At 37.4% G+C, this 12,781-nt stretch overlaps 1 pseudogene; it reads right to left on the bottom strand.

The window, feature by feature from the left end:
• Positions 1-455: 455 nt before the first annotated feature.
• On the bottom strand, positions 456-963 carry LOC114887520 (annotated as a pseudogene).
• Between the last annotated feature and the right edge of the window lie 11,818 nt (positions 964-12,781).

The following is a 12,781-nucleotide window of genomic DNA, read 5'->3' as shown; positions in this document are numbered from 1 at the left end:
TAATAGATTCACCTCTAACTTCTGTTGTGAACAAATTCAGGTACTAATCATTATAGCCTTGCTTGGCTATAAAATATGCCCGGTAGAGTGATTCTCAGTTTTGTGGATGGCACATTTATTTTTGATAACTTTTTTATTTGGAAATTTTCAAATATATACAAAAGTAGACAGAATAATAACATAATGGATCCTAGTATTCAATAATTATCAACTCATGATCAATGCTGTTTGGTTTCTAGCCCTACTCTCTATTCACCCAATTGTATTTTGAAGAAAATCTCAGGTGCTATACCATACCATTTGTAAATACTTCAGTATATAGCTCTAAAACACATACTCAAAATATTGTTACTACATTCCTAGAAATAAAATCTATAGTTTGTGGCACCTTTTTTAATAGACAAATTTTGTATTTATTTTAATTAGGTTTTAAGCTACCTTTTGGGTGGAGGTTTTTAAAAAGAAAACCAAGTGAGGAATACTTCAATGTCCACTGATTTCTTTTTAAGAAATTTATGTGATGCTAGTAGGTCATATCACAATCCTGCAATAATGTCTATCTTGATTTTTCACTCTGAACTTTCTTTTGAATATGTTCTCTAGTTGAGGATTTGTTTAAAGAATATACTGCTGTTCTTGCCATTTCCAAAGCAATCTTCAGAAAAGTCATATCTATCCCTTTATTATTTTTGATCCCAAAAGGAGGATTCATAATTACTATATCAAATGACTTGAACCATGTCAACATTTGTCAGCTCAAACTCTTCCACTTTTCTATTAAATATTTTCATCGGTGTCAAATTCAACAAACAACCTGCAGTGCGTGGCCTGGTGGGATACTGTTCTAAAGTAACTTGGGCTTCTGAAACCATCTACTTGATGCAGGTGACTTTCTAGTTCCTTGAACCTTAGTTTCTTCTTTTTTGTTTTTTTAAAGTGTGGGTTTACAGGGTTAAAGGACATTGATGGACCTCAGGAGGCTGGAAGCCCCACCATATGTGTGTCACCTTTTTTAAATTTAAGTTTTTGTTTTTAATCAGAGTAATACTTACATATCATTAAAAACATCATATAATTATACAACATAATGAAAAATAGACCTGTTGCCCAGATTTCTTTCTCAGGTATAATCACTTTAATTCTTTTAGCTGATTCTTCTGATGTGTTCCACCTCATAATCTGCTAATATTGCTATTCCTCAATATATAAAAATATCAGATCTACTGATTTCCTACTACAAGAGTGAAGATTTAACTTTCATAACTAACTTCTCTCCCTTATATGCATTCACTCACTTGTTTCCTCAGTTCTCCCATTATCACTGTTTTTGCCTAGGAGAGATCCACATGTGTCTTGGTTTGGATGGTTTTCTGAGGGATAAATCTCCTGAGGACTAGTATTCTGGCTGCCTCTGTTCTGGGAGTTGAGTGGGAGAAGGAGGCTGGATAAATCTCATGTTTATCATGTACACTTTCATTTAACCTCCTAGTATTCAGTATGACAGCTCAATCTCATTTTCTTGTTTCCAAAAGTTCAGAGCCTCTCTAGCTCAACCTCTTCAAGAGTTAATCTCACCTCTTTTGATAGAATGGAGAAGGGGTTATGCCTACTTTCATAAGGTGGGGAGGAGATCTAAGGCCTAACTAATCCTTATGAAAACTTTCAGCCAAGTTGTGGTTGACTTCATTTTACACTCCACTTTCAGAAGACCTAGGCATCCCTAACTCCTGAACATGACTGAGATTATGTACTCTAATTTGTATTGCCTTTGGGTCACTTCCCTCACTGCAGGTTTAGTCAATTAGGCTAAGTAAATTACCATTTTCCCATCTTCTTTCAGCTTCCAGAATTCTGCTGACATCTCATGTGCACCCCTGTTACCCTTAGCCTTATGGATTTATGCTTTTTGATTTCTTTACTCTTACGTTGGTGGGATTACATGTGTTTTATTTGTCATGTTTAGATGGAAGTCCATGACACAAGTTTTAAGGGCACATTTAAAAGGAATTAAAGATGTGAAATAATGTAAATGAATCAGCAATAATTATAGTGAATTAATTACTGCTTAGTAAGTGTCTCGCATTGCCTATGTAAACTTCCACAATTACCATACTTGTTTTGCTTACTTCTCTTTTCTCCTTTACCCATAGTAAATTTTAATACTCTCTTAACCTAGTCATACCACCTTCTTAGCAAAATATCCTACTTAACACATACTACTGTAAATAATATGTATCCCCAGTTGTAAAGAAGAAGAATTTCATACAATTAGTGATCAGAATTTTGTCACACATCTGTGAAGAGTCCATAGAACTGTGACATGTTGGTTAGGTACCCTTGTCTTAGAGTATAGTCCAGTTTAGTCTGACATGACTGAAATGAATTTTCATTGAAGACAGCTCAGAGCTTCTATACTGACTTCAGAAAGGGCACTAGATTCCATGCATGAGAACTGCTAGATTTCCCATTCCTTGTGGGCAAAGACTGTCTTACTTATTTTGTATCTCTAGTGCTTAGAAAGAACTGAACATATTAAGTGCATGATAAAGCTTACTGACTAGAATTAAGAGCTGAGGTCTTTTCCTACCAATTGGCTGTCTGTCCTTGGATAAGTCATTTGTTGGATTTGTTTGAGGCTCCAAGAGGTCACTTAGGAAAGGTATGGTGTCAGAAAAGGTCGAGAATGGAACATTGGGGAATATCTACACTTAAAAGGCAGGCAGAGGAAGAGTGTGAGATAGGTGGAAAACCAGGAGAACATGGAAACATGGAAGCCAAAAGCAGGCCTTTCAAGAAGTAGCATCACATGAAATCACATCAAATAAGATAAAGATAAGAAAATGGAGCTTGGACTAGACCATGCTCTGCCTTCAACCAAACATTTATCTACTCACTCACTCATTGCGTAGATAAATGTTTATCACTCCTGAGATGTTTATGGTCAGAGCGATCTTTGTAGTATAAGGAAGCTGTCTTGAGCCCTGTGTATGTGTGAGGACGCATATGTGTGTGAGTGTGGATGGAGGGATTGTGATAGGGGAAGGAAACCAGAGCTCAGAGAGACTATGCAGGAAGGAGTTGGGAGGCTCTTTATGAGGCTAAGAGTTAGTCATGTGTAATCAACCTATAACATATTGTAGAATTACTTAATTAACCTGGTTTAACCTGAATAAAAATGTTTGAGTCAGAGAGTAAGATTCTTGTGTGATTTGCTGCAGGCCATTTGTATTCTTTTTCATCAACCAATGGATTCTTCCAAGAAACACTGTAGCCTGGAATTTGGAAATAAATGGGCTTCAATCTTACTGTATTTCATCAATTCTTCCCCCAACCCCCATCACTGAAATTGGGATGCATCATAATTTAATTAGCAACATTTTATTTTTCCTTAAAGGCACATGTCATAAAGGTACACTTTACCATTGATGGTGCTGATGAAATTCCACTGGAAAGAATCAAACAATACTCATTCAGCATACATTTATCAAGTCATGCATATCAAATCGTAGCTCTAAAGTGAGGTTAAAACTATTTTTAAAATTTGTTTTACAGCACAAATTGTTGCAGAAGCCCAATCTAAATGGTCTACTTCTCAGAAGCATTCTCAGAAGAATGCTATTATCTCATCTGTGTGATCAGAGTCAGCAGATGCCTTCAGAGCAAGATACCCTGTTTGCCTCCAGGCCCCTGGAAATATCCGAATTTGTTTGGATTTTTCTGTCAAATTTTATAGGTAGATACCCTCTCTATGTTCTCATTATATGAAAGTGAAAAGTTTTCAAAAAGCATCAGGCTAGATTGGCAAAATCATATTCATTTAGTTTTTATGCAAACATAAGTTTACCATTCTTTTATTGTGGTTTAATTTAGAAATTTAACTTTTAAAGCTAAAAAGTTTTTAAAACTAAAACTATTATATAGTTGAGAACATACAAAATCTAGATTGAGTATTTTTGTAGAAAATGGATGAATATTTAGATTTAGAAATTTCCTTATTCTTTTGTAGATTAAAGACAAATTTCATCAATCCTGCTCTCCCTCTCTTTGCTCCCTCCCTGAAAACAATAGATGGATGTAGGTGACCACAGTGAAAGCCAGAAAATCACTATACTTTTAAAGTAAATCATAAACATATTTGCAGACAGTCCTGAATTCTGTGGCTGGCATGGCCTCCATTGTTATAAATCACAAAAATAAACTTTGGATGAGTGTTTAATTCCTGAACAAGGAAAAAAACTTCTTACTTGTCATTTTAGTGAGTATCAGCAGAACATTTTTTCAAGTGAATCACCAGAGAAAGAGGAAAGGAGAGTTCTGGAATGTGGCCTTAGGCAGATTATTATGCATGAGCATTATACCTCTAATATGACATGCTGCATAGCATGTGTGAAATGTAAATGCATAATATGAAAGATATTTTAATTTCTCTGGGATAGTAATTTTTTATATTGCTCTCCTCTCTCCTCATGTGCATATCTATATTAAGTAAAAAATTGCAATTTGTACATGTTTCAGGTGCTCATAAATAGCCTTAGAAATTTTTCTTTCCCTTCTCCTTCCTCCCTTCCCATTCCGTTCCCTTCCCTTCTTGTTTCACATGGTAAGTCTGATTGCGGTACATCTTTTGAAGACTGAGTTCCTCATCTGTCTGTGTCTTCCTTTAACTGAAGCTGTGCTTCTTAGGACTTGACAAAATAGGGAGCATGATGCAAACTTAGTAATTATCTGAATTTGCTAATTCAGAACCTATTTATTTGCCTAATTTGAACCTGATACTTGACCCACCTGATTTAAGAAAACTGACCTCCTTGTTTTGTTTCTGGGGTTGGCTCAGCCAGAGCCCAGCAACTCACATTGCAGGTGACTTACCTGCTCCTTCTTACCCACAAACCACCTGTGCCCTTCCCTGGTGTTCCCACAGAGATGCGCTTCCTGCCGAAAGGTCAGGCTTGTTTCGGAGAACTTTCTCTAATTTCTTGAACACCATCCACAGGCATTCATACATGCAGAGCATAATAGAGAATTACTGGAAACTGTGAGCTGAATTAATCATATCCTAAAACTACCCTGACTTCAATTATCTGTAAGTTTTGGCCTATATCAGAATAGTGGCCTTTCTCTTCCATTTTACCTTTTACACCTAGATATAGCTTTTGCTGAAGAAAATGTGGGAAAAGAGAAGTCTATATCTGTTTCTGCAAAAGTGTCTACCTGACTGACTAATTGAGAGAAGTCACCATTATGATTTCATTAGACTCTAGCAGGGCACAAGTACATACTATGAGACAGTTTAGTAGGAAAACTAAAATTTCCACATAGGTTAAGATCATTTACTTGGAGTTTATCATTTGTCATCAGGAAATTTTTTCAGTTACTTTTAGAAAATATTTAAAGTGACATAGTATAATGAAGACACAGGATAAATGGAATTGAACCAAATTAGCCATAGACTTTCTTATGATACCCAAAGCAGCTTTTGATCAATCTTACTCTTAGGGAAGAAAACTGTAAAAGTTATTATTTATGAATCTTATGGTTTAACATGTCATTGCTTTTGTTCTTCCTTCACCTGAAACAAGAAGAATAGTTCAAACTGAGAAATTAAATCAGTGACAAATAATTTTGATATTGCTGATTTTGAATTTATCATCTGCAGAGTAAAGTTGTGTGCTCCCCTCTCCCAACTGCTAAATGAATTTTTTTCACTGCTGCTAAAAAATGTTGCCCAAACTTTCTCTTTTTAATCTAGATTCTGGGGAGGAGGAGTAGAATGTGTTTTCATCTTTTGATTATCATTAATTACAGTAAGTTATATTTTGAGGTTGACCCACTTGATTGATTTTTTTCCTCCTAGAAGTGTTGCAGTATGAAAAGGAAACAATAACAAGAAGGAATTAGGGAAATGTAAAGGAGAATGGAACTTATTTTGCTTTTTGATGAATATAAGAAAACTCATTCAAGTTAGTATATATCTCCTAGGTAGATTTGGAATATTTTACCAGCCATTAGATGTATTTTATGTATGGTTAAAAAAAAAAAAGGCAAACAAATATTGTGATCTACAAAGGGAAAGATGTAATATATTACAGAAACTAAAACATATAGAGGTAGACTGAAAGAAAAACAAGGGAAAAAGTTGATTTAAAGACACTGTCACACAGACCAATGACTCAAAGAATAATTTGAGGAGAATGAAATCACCACACAAATAGCAGTGTGGATTAGGAGCTTGAATTTCATTGGATTTTTCTAAACCCAAGGGAACACAAGATTTACATTGAGGGGGTGTTTTTATTAAGTTATTTCAGAAATACACTGCCAAGGATTCATACACCCTTGGAAATTAGGCCTCAAGGAAGAATGTAAAACCTCCCTTTTTTGGCTCTGTTGTATAACTTCTTTACATAAAACTTGCTTTAGAAACTTTTCAGATTAGTAGTACATTTGCTTTGAGAAAGGAAAGAGGTTAATTTTCAGTGGCATAGTAACTCTTATTATTCAAGAATCCCCCAGCTAGCTTCCAAGGAATGCTTAAGTTTTGAGGTGCAGCTATACATCCAGGCCTTGGTTATCTGCAGCTCAGCATTTTCATTTGAATTGAATACACACTATTATGCCAATACAGAATTTTACCTCAGCGTTTTCCAGAGGCAGCACAGGGCAGTGATTAATAGCAATGCTTTAGGAGCCAGGCTGCTAGGGTGACCTTGAAAGGTTGCTTAATTTTTCTATACCTCAATCTTCTCAGTTGTAAAATGGAGATACTGACTATTATTCACTTCGTAGGATGACTATTAAGTGAGTTAATATAAATAAAGCTCATAGAATATGGCCTGGCAGACCCTCAAGATGGCAGAAGAGTAAGATGTGGAGATAACCTTCCTCCCCACAGATACATCAGAAATACATCTACATGTGGAACAACTCCTAGAACACCTACTGAACACTAGCAGTAGACCTCAGACTTCCCAAAAGGCAAGAAACTCCCCATGTACCTGGGTAGGGTAAAAGAAAAAAGGAAAAACAGAGACAAAATAATAGGGAAAGGACCTGCACCTTGGAGAAGGAGCTGTGAAGGAGAAGGTTCCACACACTAGGAAGCCCCTTCACTGGCAGAGATGGCACGGGGCAGGGGGGAAGCTTTGGAGCCATGGAGGAGAGTGCAGCAATAGGGGTGCAGAGGGTAAAGCAGAGAGATTTCCGCACAGAAGATCGGTGCTGACCAGCACTCACCAGCCTGAGAGGCTTGTCTGCTCACCCGCCCGGGGCAGGTCGGGGCTGGGAGCTGAGGCTCCGCTTCGGATGTCAGATCCCAGGGAGAGGACTGGGGTTGGCTGCGTGAACACAGCCTGAGGCGGCTAGTGCACCACAGCTAGCTGGAAGGGAGTCTGGGAGAAAGTCTGAACTGCCTAAGGATCAAGAGACCATTGTTTCGGGGCGTGCGAGGAGAGGAGATTCAGAGCACCACCTAAACGAGCTCCAGAGATGGGCGCGAGCCACGGCTATTAGTGTGGACAACACAGACGGGCATGAAATGCTAAGGCAGCTGTTGCAGCCACCAAGAAGCCTGTGTGCAAGCACAGGTCACTATCCACACCTCCCCTCCCAAGAGCCTGTGCAGCCCGCCACTGCCAGGGTCCCGTGATACAGGGACAACTTCCCTGGGAGAACACATGGCATGCCTCAGCCTGGTGCAACGTCATGCCAGCCACTGCCACCACAGGCTCGCCCTGCATTCCGTACCCCCTCCCTCCCCCCACCTGAGTGAGCCAGGTCAGCTGCTACTTTAACCCCATCCTGTCTGAGCAAAGAAGAGATGCCCTTAGAAGACCTACATGCAGAGGTGGGGCCAAATCCAAAGCTGAACCCCAGGAGCTGTGCGAACAAAGAAGAGAAAGGGAAATTTCTCCCAACAGCCTCAGGAGCAGTGGATTAAATCTCCACAATCAACTTGATGTACCCTGCATCTGTGGAATATCTGAATAGGCAATGAATCATCCCAAAATTGAGGCAGTGGACTTTGGGAGCAACTGTAGACTTGGGGTTTTCTTTCTGCATCTAATTTGTTTCTGGTTTTATGTTTATCTTAGCTTAGTACTTAGAGTTAATTATCATTGGTAGATTTGTTTATTGATTTGGTTGCCCTCTTCCTGTTTTTTTAAATATATAGATATATATATTTTTTCCTTTTTCTCTTTTTGTGAGTGTGGATCTGTATGCTTCTTTGTGTGATTTTGTCTGTATAGCTTTGCTTTTACCATTTGTCCTAGGGTTCTATCTGTCTGATTTTTTTTTTTTTTAGTATAGTTTTTAGCACTTGTTATCATTGGTGGATTTGTTTTTTGGTTTAGTTGCTTGTTCTTTCTTTTTTTATGACTTTTTAATTTTTAATAATATTTTTAAATTTTAATAACTATATTTTATTTTATTTATTTTTTTCTTTCTTTATTTATTTTCTCCCTTTTCTTCTGAGCCGTGTGGCTGACAGGGTCTTGGTACTTCGGCCAGGTGTCAGGCCTGCGCCTCTGAGGTGGAAGAGCCAAGTTCAGAGCATTGGTTCACCAGAGGCCTCCTGGCTCCACATAATATCAAATGGCAAAAGCTCTCCCAGAGATCTATATCTCAATGCTAAGACCCAGCTCCACTCAATGACCAGCAAATTACAGTGCTGGACAACCTATGCCAAGACAGGAACACAACCCCACCCATTAGTAGAGAGGATGCCTAAAATCATAATAAGGTCACAGACACCCCAAAACACACCACCAGACGTGGTCTTGCCCACCAGAAAGATAAGACGCAGTGTCATCCACCAGAACACAGGTACCAGTCCCCTCCACCAGGAAGCCTACACAAGCCACTGAACTAAACTTAACCAAAGGGGACAGACACCAAAAATAATGGGAACTATGAACTTGCAGCCTGCAGAAAGGAGACCACAAAAACAGTAAGTTAAGCAAAATGAGAAGACAGAGAAACATGCAGCAGATGAAGGAGCAAGGTAAAAACCCACCAGACCAAACAAATGAAGAGGAAATAGGCAGTCTACCTGAAAAGAATTCAGAGTAGTGATAGTAAAGATGATTCAAAATCTTGGAAATAGAATGGAGAAAATACAAGAAACATTTAACAAAGACTTAGAAGAACTAAAGACCAAAAAACAATGATGAAAAACAACACAATAAATGAAACTAAAAGTTCTCTAAATGGAATCAATAGCAGAATAAGTGAAGCAGAAGAACGGATAACTGACAGGGAAGATAAAATAATGGAAATAACTACTGCAGAGCAGAATAAAGAAAAAAGAATGAAAAGAACTGAGGACAGTCTCAGACCTCTGGGACAACATTAAATGCACCAATATTCGAATTATAGGGGTCCCAGAAGAAGAAGAAAAAAAGAAAGGGACTGAGAAAATATTTGAAGAGATTATACTTGAAAACATCCCTAATATGGGAAAGGAAATAGTCAATCAACTCCAGGAAGCTCAGAGAGTCCCATACCAGATAAATCTAAGGAGAAACACACCAAGACAAATATTAGTCAAACTATCAAAAAATCAATACCATGAAAAGATATTAAAAATGGCAAGGGAAAACAACAAATAACATACAAGGGAATCCCCATAAGGTTAACAGCTGAACTTTCAGCAGAAACTCTGCAAGCCTGAAGGGAGTGGCAAGACATATTTAAACTGATGAAAGGGAAGAACCTACAACCAAAATTATTCTACCCAGCAAAGATCTCATTCAGATTCAATGGAGAAATTAAAATCTTTACAGACAAGCAAAAGTAAGAGAATTCAGCACCACCAAACCAGCTTTACAACAAATGCTAAAGGAACTTCGCTAGGCAAGAAACGCAAGAGAAGGAAAAGACCTACAATAACAAACCCAAAACAATTAAGAAAATGGTAATAGGAACACACGTATTGATAACTACCTTAAATGTAAATGGATTAAATGCTCCAACCAAAAGATATAGACAGGCTGAATGGATACAAAAAAAGGACACGTATGTATGCTGTTTACAACAGGGCCGCTTCAGACCTAGAGACACATACAGACTGAAAGTGAGGGGATGGAAAAAGATATTCCATGCAAATGGAAATCAAAAGAAAGCTGAAGTAGCAATTTTCATATCACACAAAATACACTTTAAAATAAAGACTATTACAAGAGACAAAGAAGGACACTACATAATGATCAAAGGGTCAAGCCAAGAAGATATAACAATCGTAAATGTTTATGAACCCAACATAGGAGCAGCTCCATACGTAAGGCAAATGCTAACAGCCATAAAAGGGGATATCGACAGTAACACAGTCATACTAGGGGACTATAACATCCCATTTTCACCACTGGATAGATCATCCAAAATGAAAATAAATAAGGGAACACAAGCTTTAAATGATACATTAAACAAGATGGACTTAATTGATATTTATATGACATTCCATCCAAAAACAACAGAATACACTTTCTTCTCAAGTGCTTATGGAACATTCTCCAGGATGGATCATATCTTGGGTCACAAATCAAGCCTTGGTAAATTTAAGAAAATTGAAATCGTATCATGTATCTTTTCCAACCACGGCGCTATGAGACTAGACATCAATTACAGGAAAAGATCTGTAAAAAAACAAACACATGGAGGCTAAACAATACACTACTTAATAACGAAGTGATCACTGCACAAATCAAAGAGGAAATCAAAAAATACCTAGAAACAAATAACAATGGAGACACGATGACCCAAAACCTATGTGATGCAGCAAAAGCAGTTCTAAGAGGGAACTTTATAGCAATAGAAGCCCACCTTAAGAAACAGAAAGCACCTCGAATAAACAACCTAACCTTGCACCTAAAGCAGAGAAAGAAGAACAAAAAAACCCCAAAGCTAGCAGAAGGAAAGAAATCATAAATATCAGATCAGAAATAAATGAAAAAGAAATGAAGGAAACAATAGCAAAGATCAAAAAAACTAAAAGCTGGTTCTTTCAGAACATAAGCAAAATTGATAAACCATTAGCCAGACTCATCAAGAAAAGGAGAAGACTCAAATCAATAGAATTAGAAATGAAAAAGGAGAAGTAACAACTGACACTGCAGAAATACAAAGGATCATTAGAGATTACTACAAGCAACTATATGCCTGTAAAATGGACAACCTGGAAGAAATGGACAAATTGTTAGAAAAACACAAACTTCTGAGACTGAACCAGGAAGAAATAGAAAATATGAACAGACCAATCACAAGCACTGAAATTGAAACTGTGATTAAAAATCTTCCAACAAACAAAAGCCCAGGACCAGATGGCTTCACAGGCGAATTCTATCAAACATTTAGAGAAGAGCTAACACCTATCCTTCTCAAACTCTTCCAAAATATAGCAGAGGGGGGAACACTCCCAAACTCATTCTATGAGGCCACCATCACCCTGATACCAGAACGAGACAATGATGTCACAAAGAGGGAGAACTACAGGCCAATATCACTGATGAACATAGATGCAAAAATCCTCAACAAAATACTAGCAAACAAAATCCAACAGCACATTAAAAGGATCATACACCATGATCAAGTGGGGTTTATTCCAGGAATGCAAGGATTCTTCAATATATGCAAATCAATCAATGTGATGCACCTTATTAACAAATTGAAGGATAAAAACCATATGATCGTCTCAATAGATGCAGAAAAAGCTTTCAACAAAATTCAACACCCATTTGTGATAAAAACCTTCCAGAAAGTAGGCATAGAGGAAAGTTACCTCAACATAATAAAGGTCATATATGACAAACCCACAGCCAACATCATTCTCAATGGTAAGAAATTGAAACCATTTCCTCTAAGATCAGGAACAACACAGGGCTGTCCACTCTCACCACTGTTATTCAACACAGTTTTGGAAGATTTAGCCACTGCAATCAGAGAAAAAAAAGAAATAAAAGGAATCCAATTCAGGAAAGAAGAAGTAAAACTGTCACTGTTTGCAGATGACATGGTACTATACATAGAAAATCCTAAAGATGCTCCCAGAAAACTACTAGAGCTCATCAATGAATTTGGTAAAGTAGCAGGATACAAAATTAATGCACAGAAATCTCTTGCATTCCTATACACTAATGATGAAAAATCTGAAAAGGAAATTAAGGAAACACTCCCATTTACCATTGCAACAAAAAGAATAAAATACCTAGGAATAAACCTACTGAAGGAGACAAAAGACTTGTATGCAGAAAACTATAGAAACTGCTGAAGGAAATCAAAGATGTTACAATCAGATGGAAAGATATATCATGTTCTTGGATGGAAGAATCAACATTGTAAAAAGGATTATACTACCGAAAATAATCTACAGATTCAATGCAATCCCTATCAAACTACCAATGGTACTTTTCACAGAACTAGAACAAAAAATTTCACAATTTGTATGGAAACACAAAAGACCCGAAATAGCCAAAGCAATCTTGAAAAAGAAAAATGGAGCTGGAGGAATCAGGCTCCTGGACTTCAGACTATACTACAAAGCTACAGTAATCAAGACTGTATGGTACGGGCACAAACTCAGAAGTATAGATCAATAAAACAGGACAGAAAGCCCAGAGATAAACCCACACACTTATGGTCACCTTATCTTTGATAAAGGAGGCAAGAATATACAATGGAGAAAAGATAGCCTCTTCAATAACTGGTGCTGGGAAAATTGAACAGCTACATGTAAAGGAATGAAATTAGAATACTCCCTAACACCATACACAAAAATAAACTCAAAATT

Source organism: Monodon monoceros, unplaced genomic scaffold (assembly GCF_005190385.1).
Source record: "Monodon monoceros isolate NGI ecotype Baffin Bay Population unplaced genomic scaffold, NGI_Narwhal_1 Super_Scaffold_7, whole genome shotgun sequence".
Taxonomy (NCBI): domain Eukaryota; kingdom Metazoa; phylum Chordata; class Mammalia; order Artiodactyla; family Monodontidae; genus Monodon; species Monodon monoceros.
The sequence above is the reverse complement of the archived record's forward strand: the minus strand, read 5'-3'. Positions and strand labels throughout refer to the sequence as shown.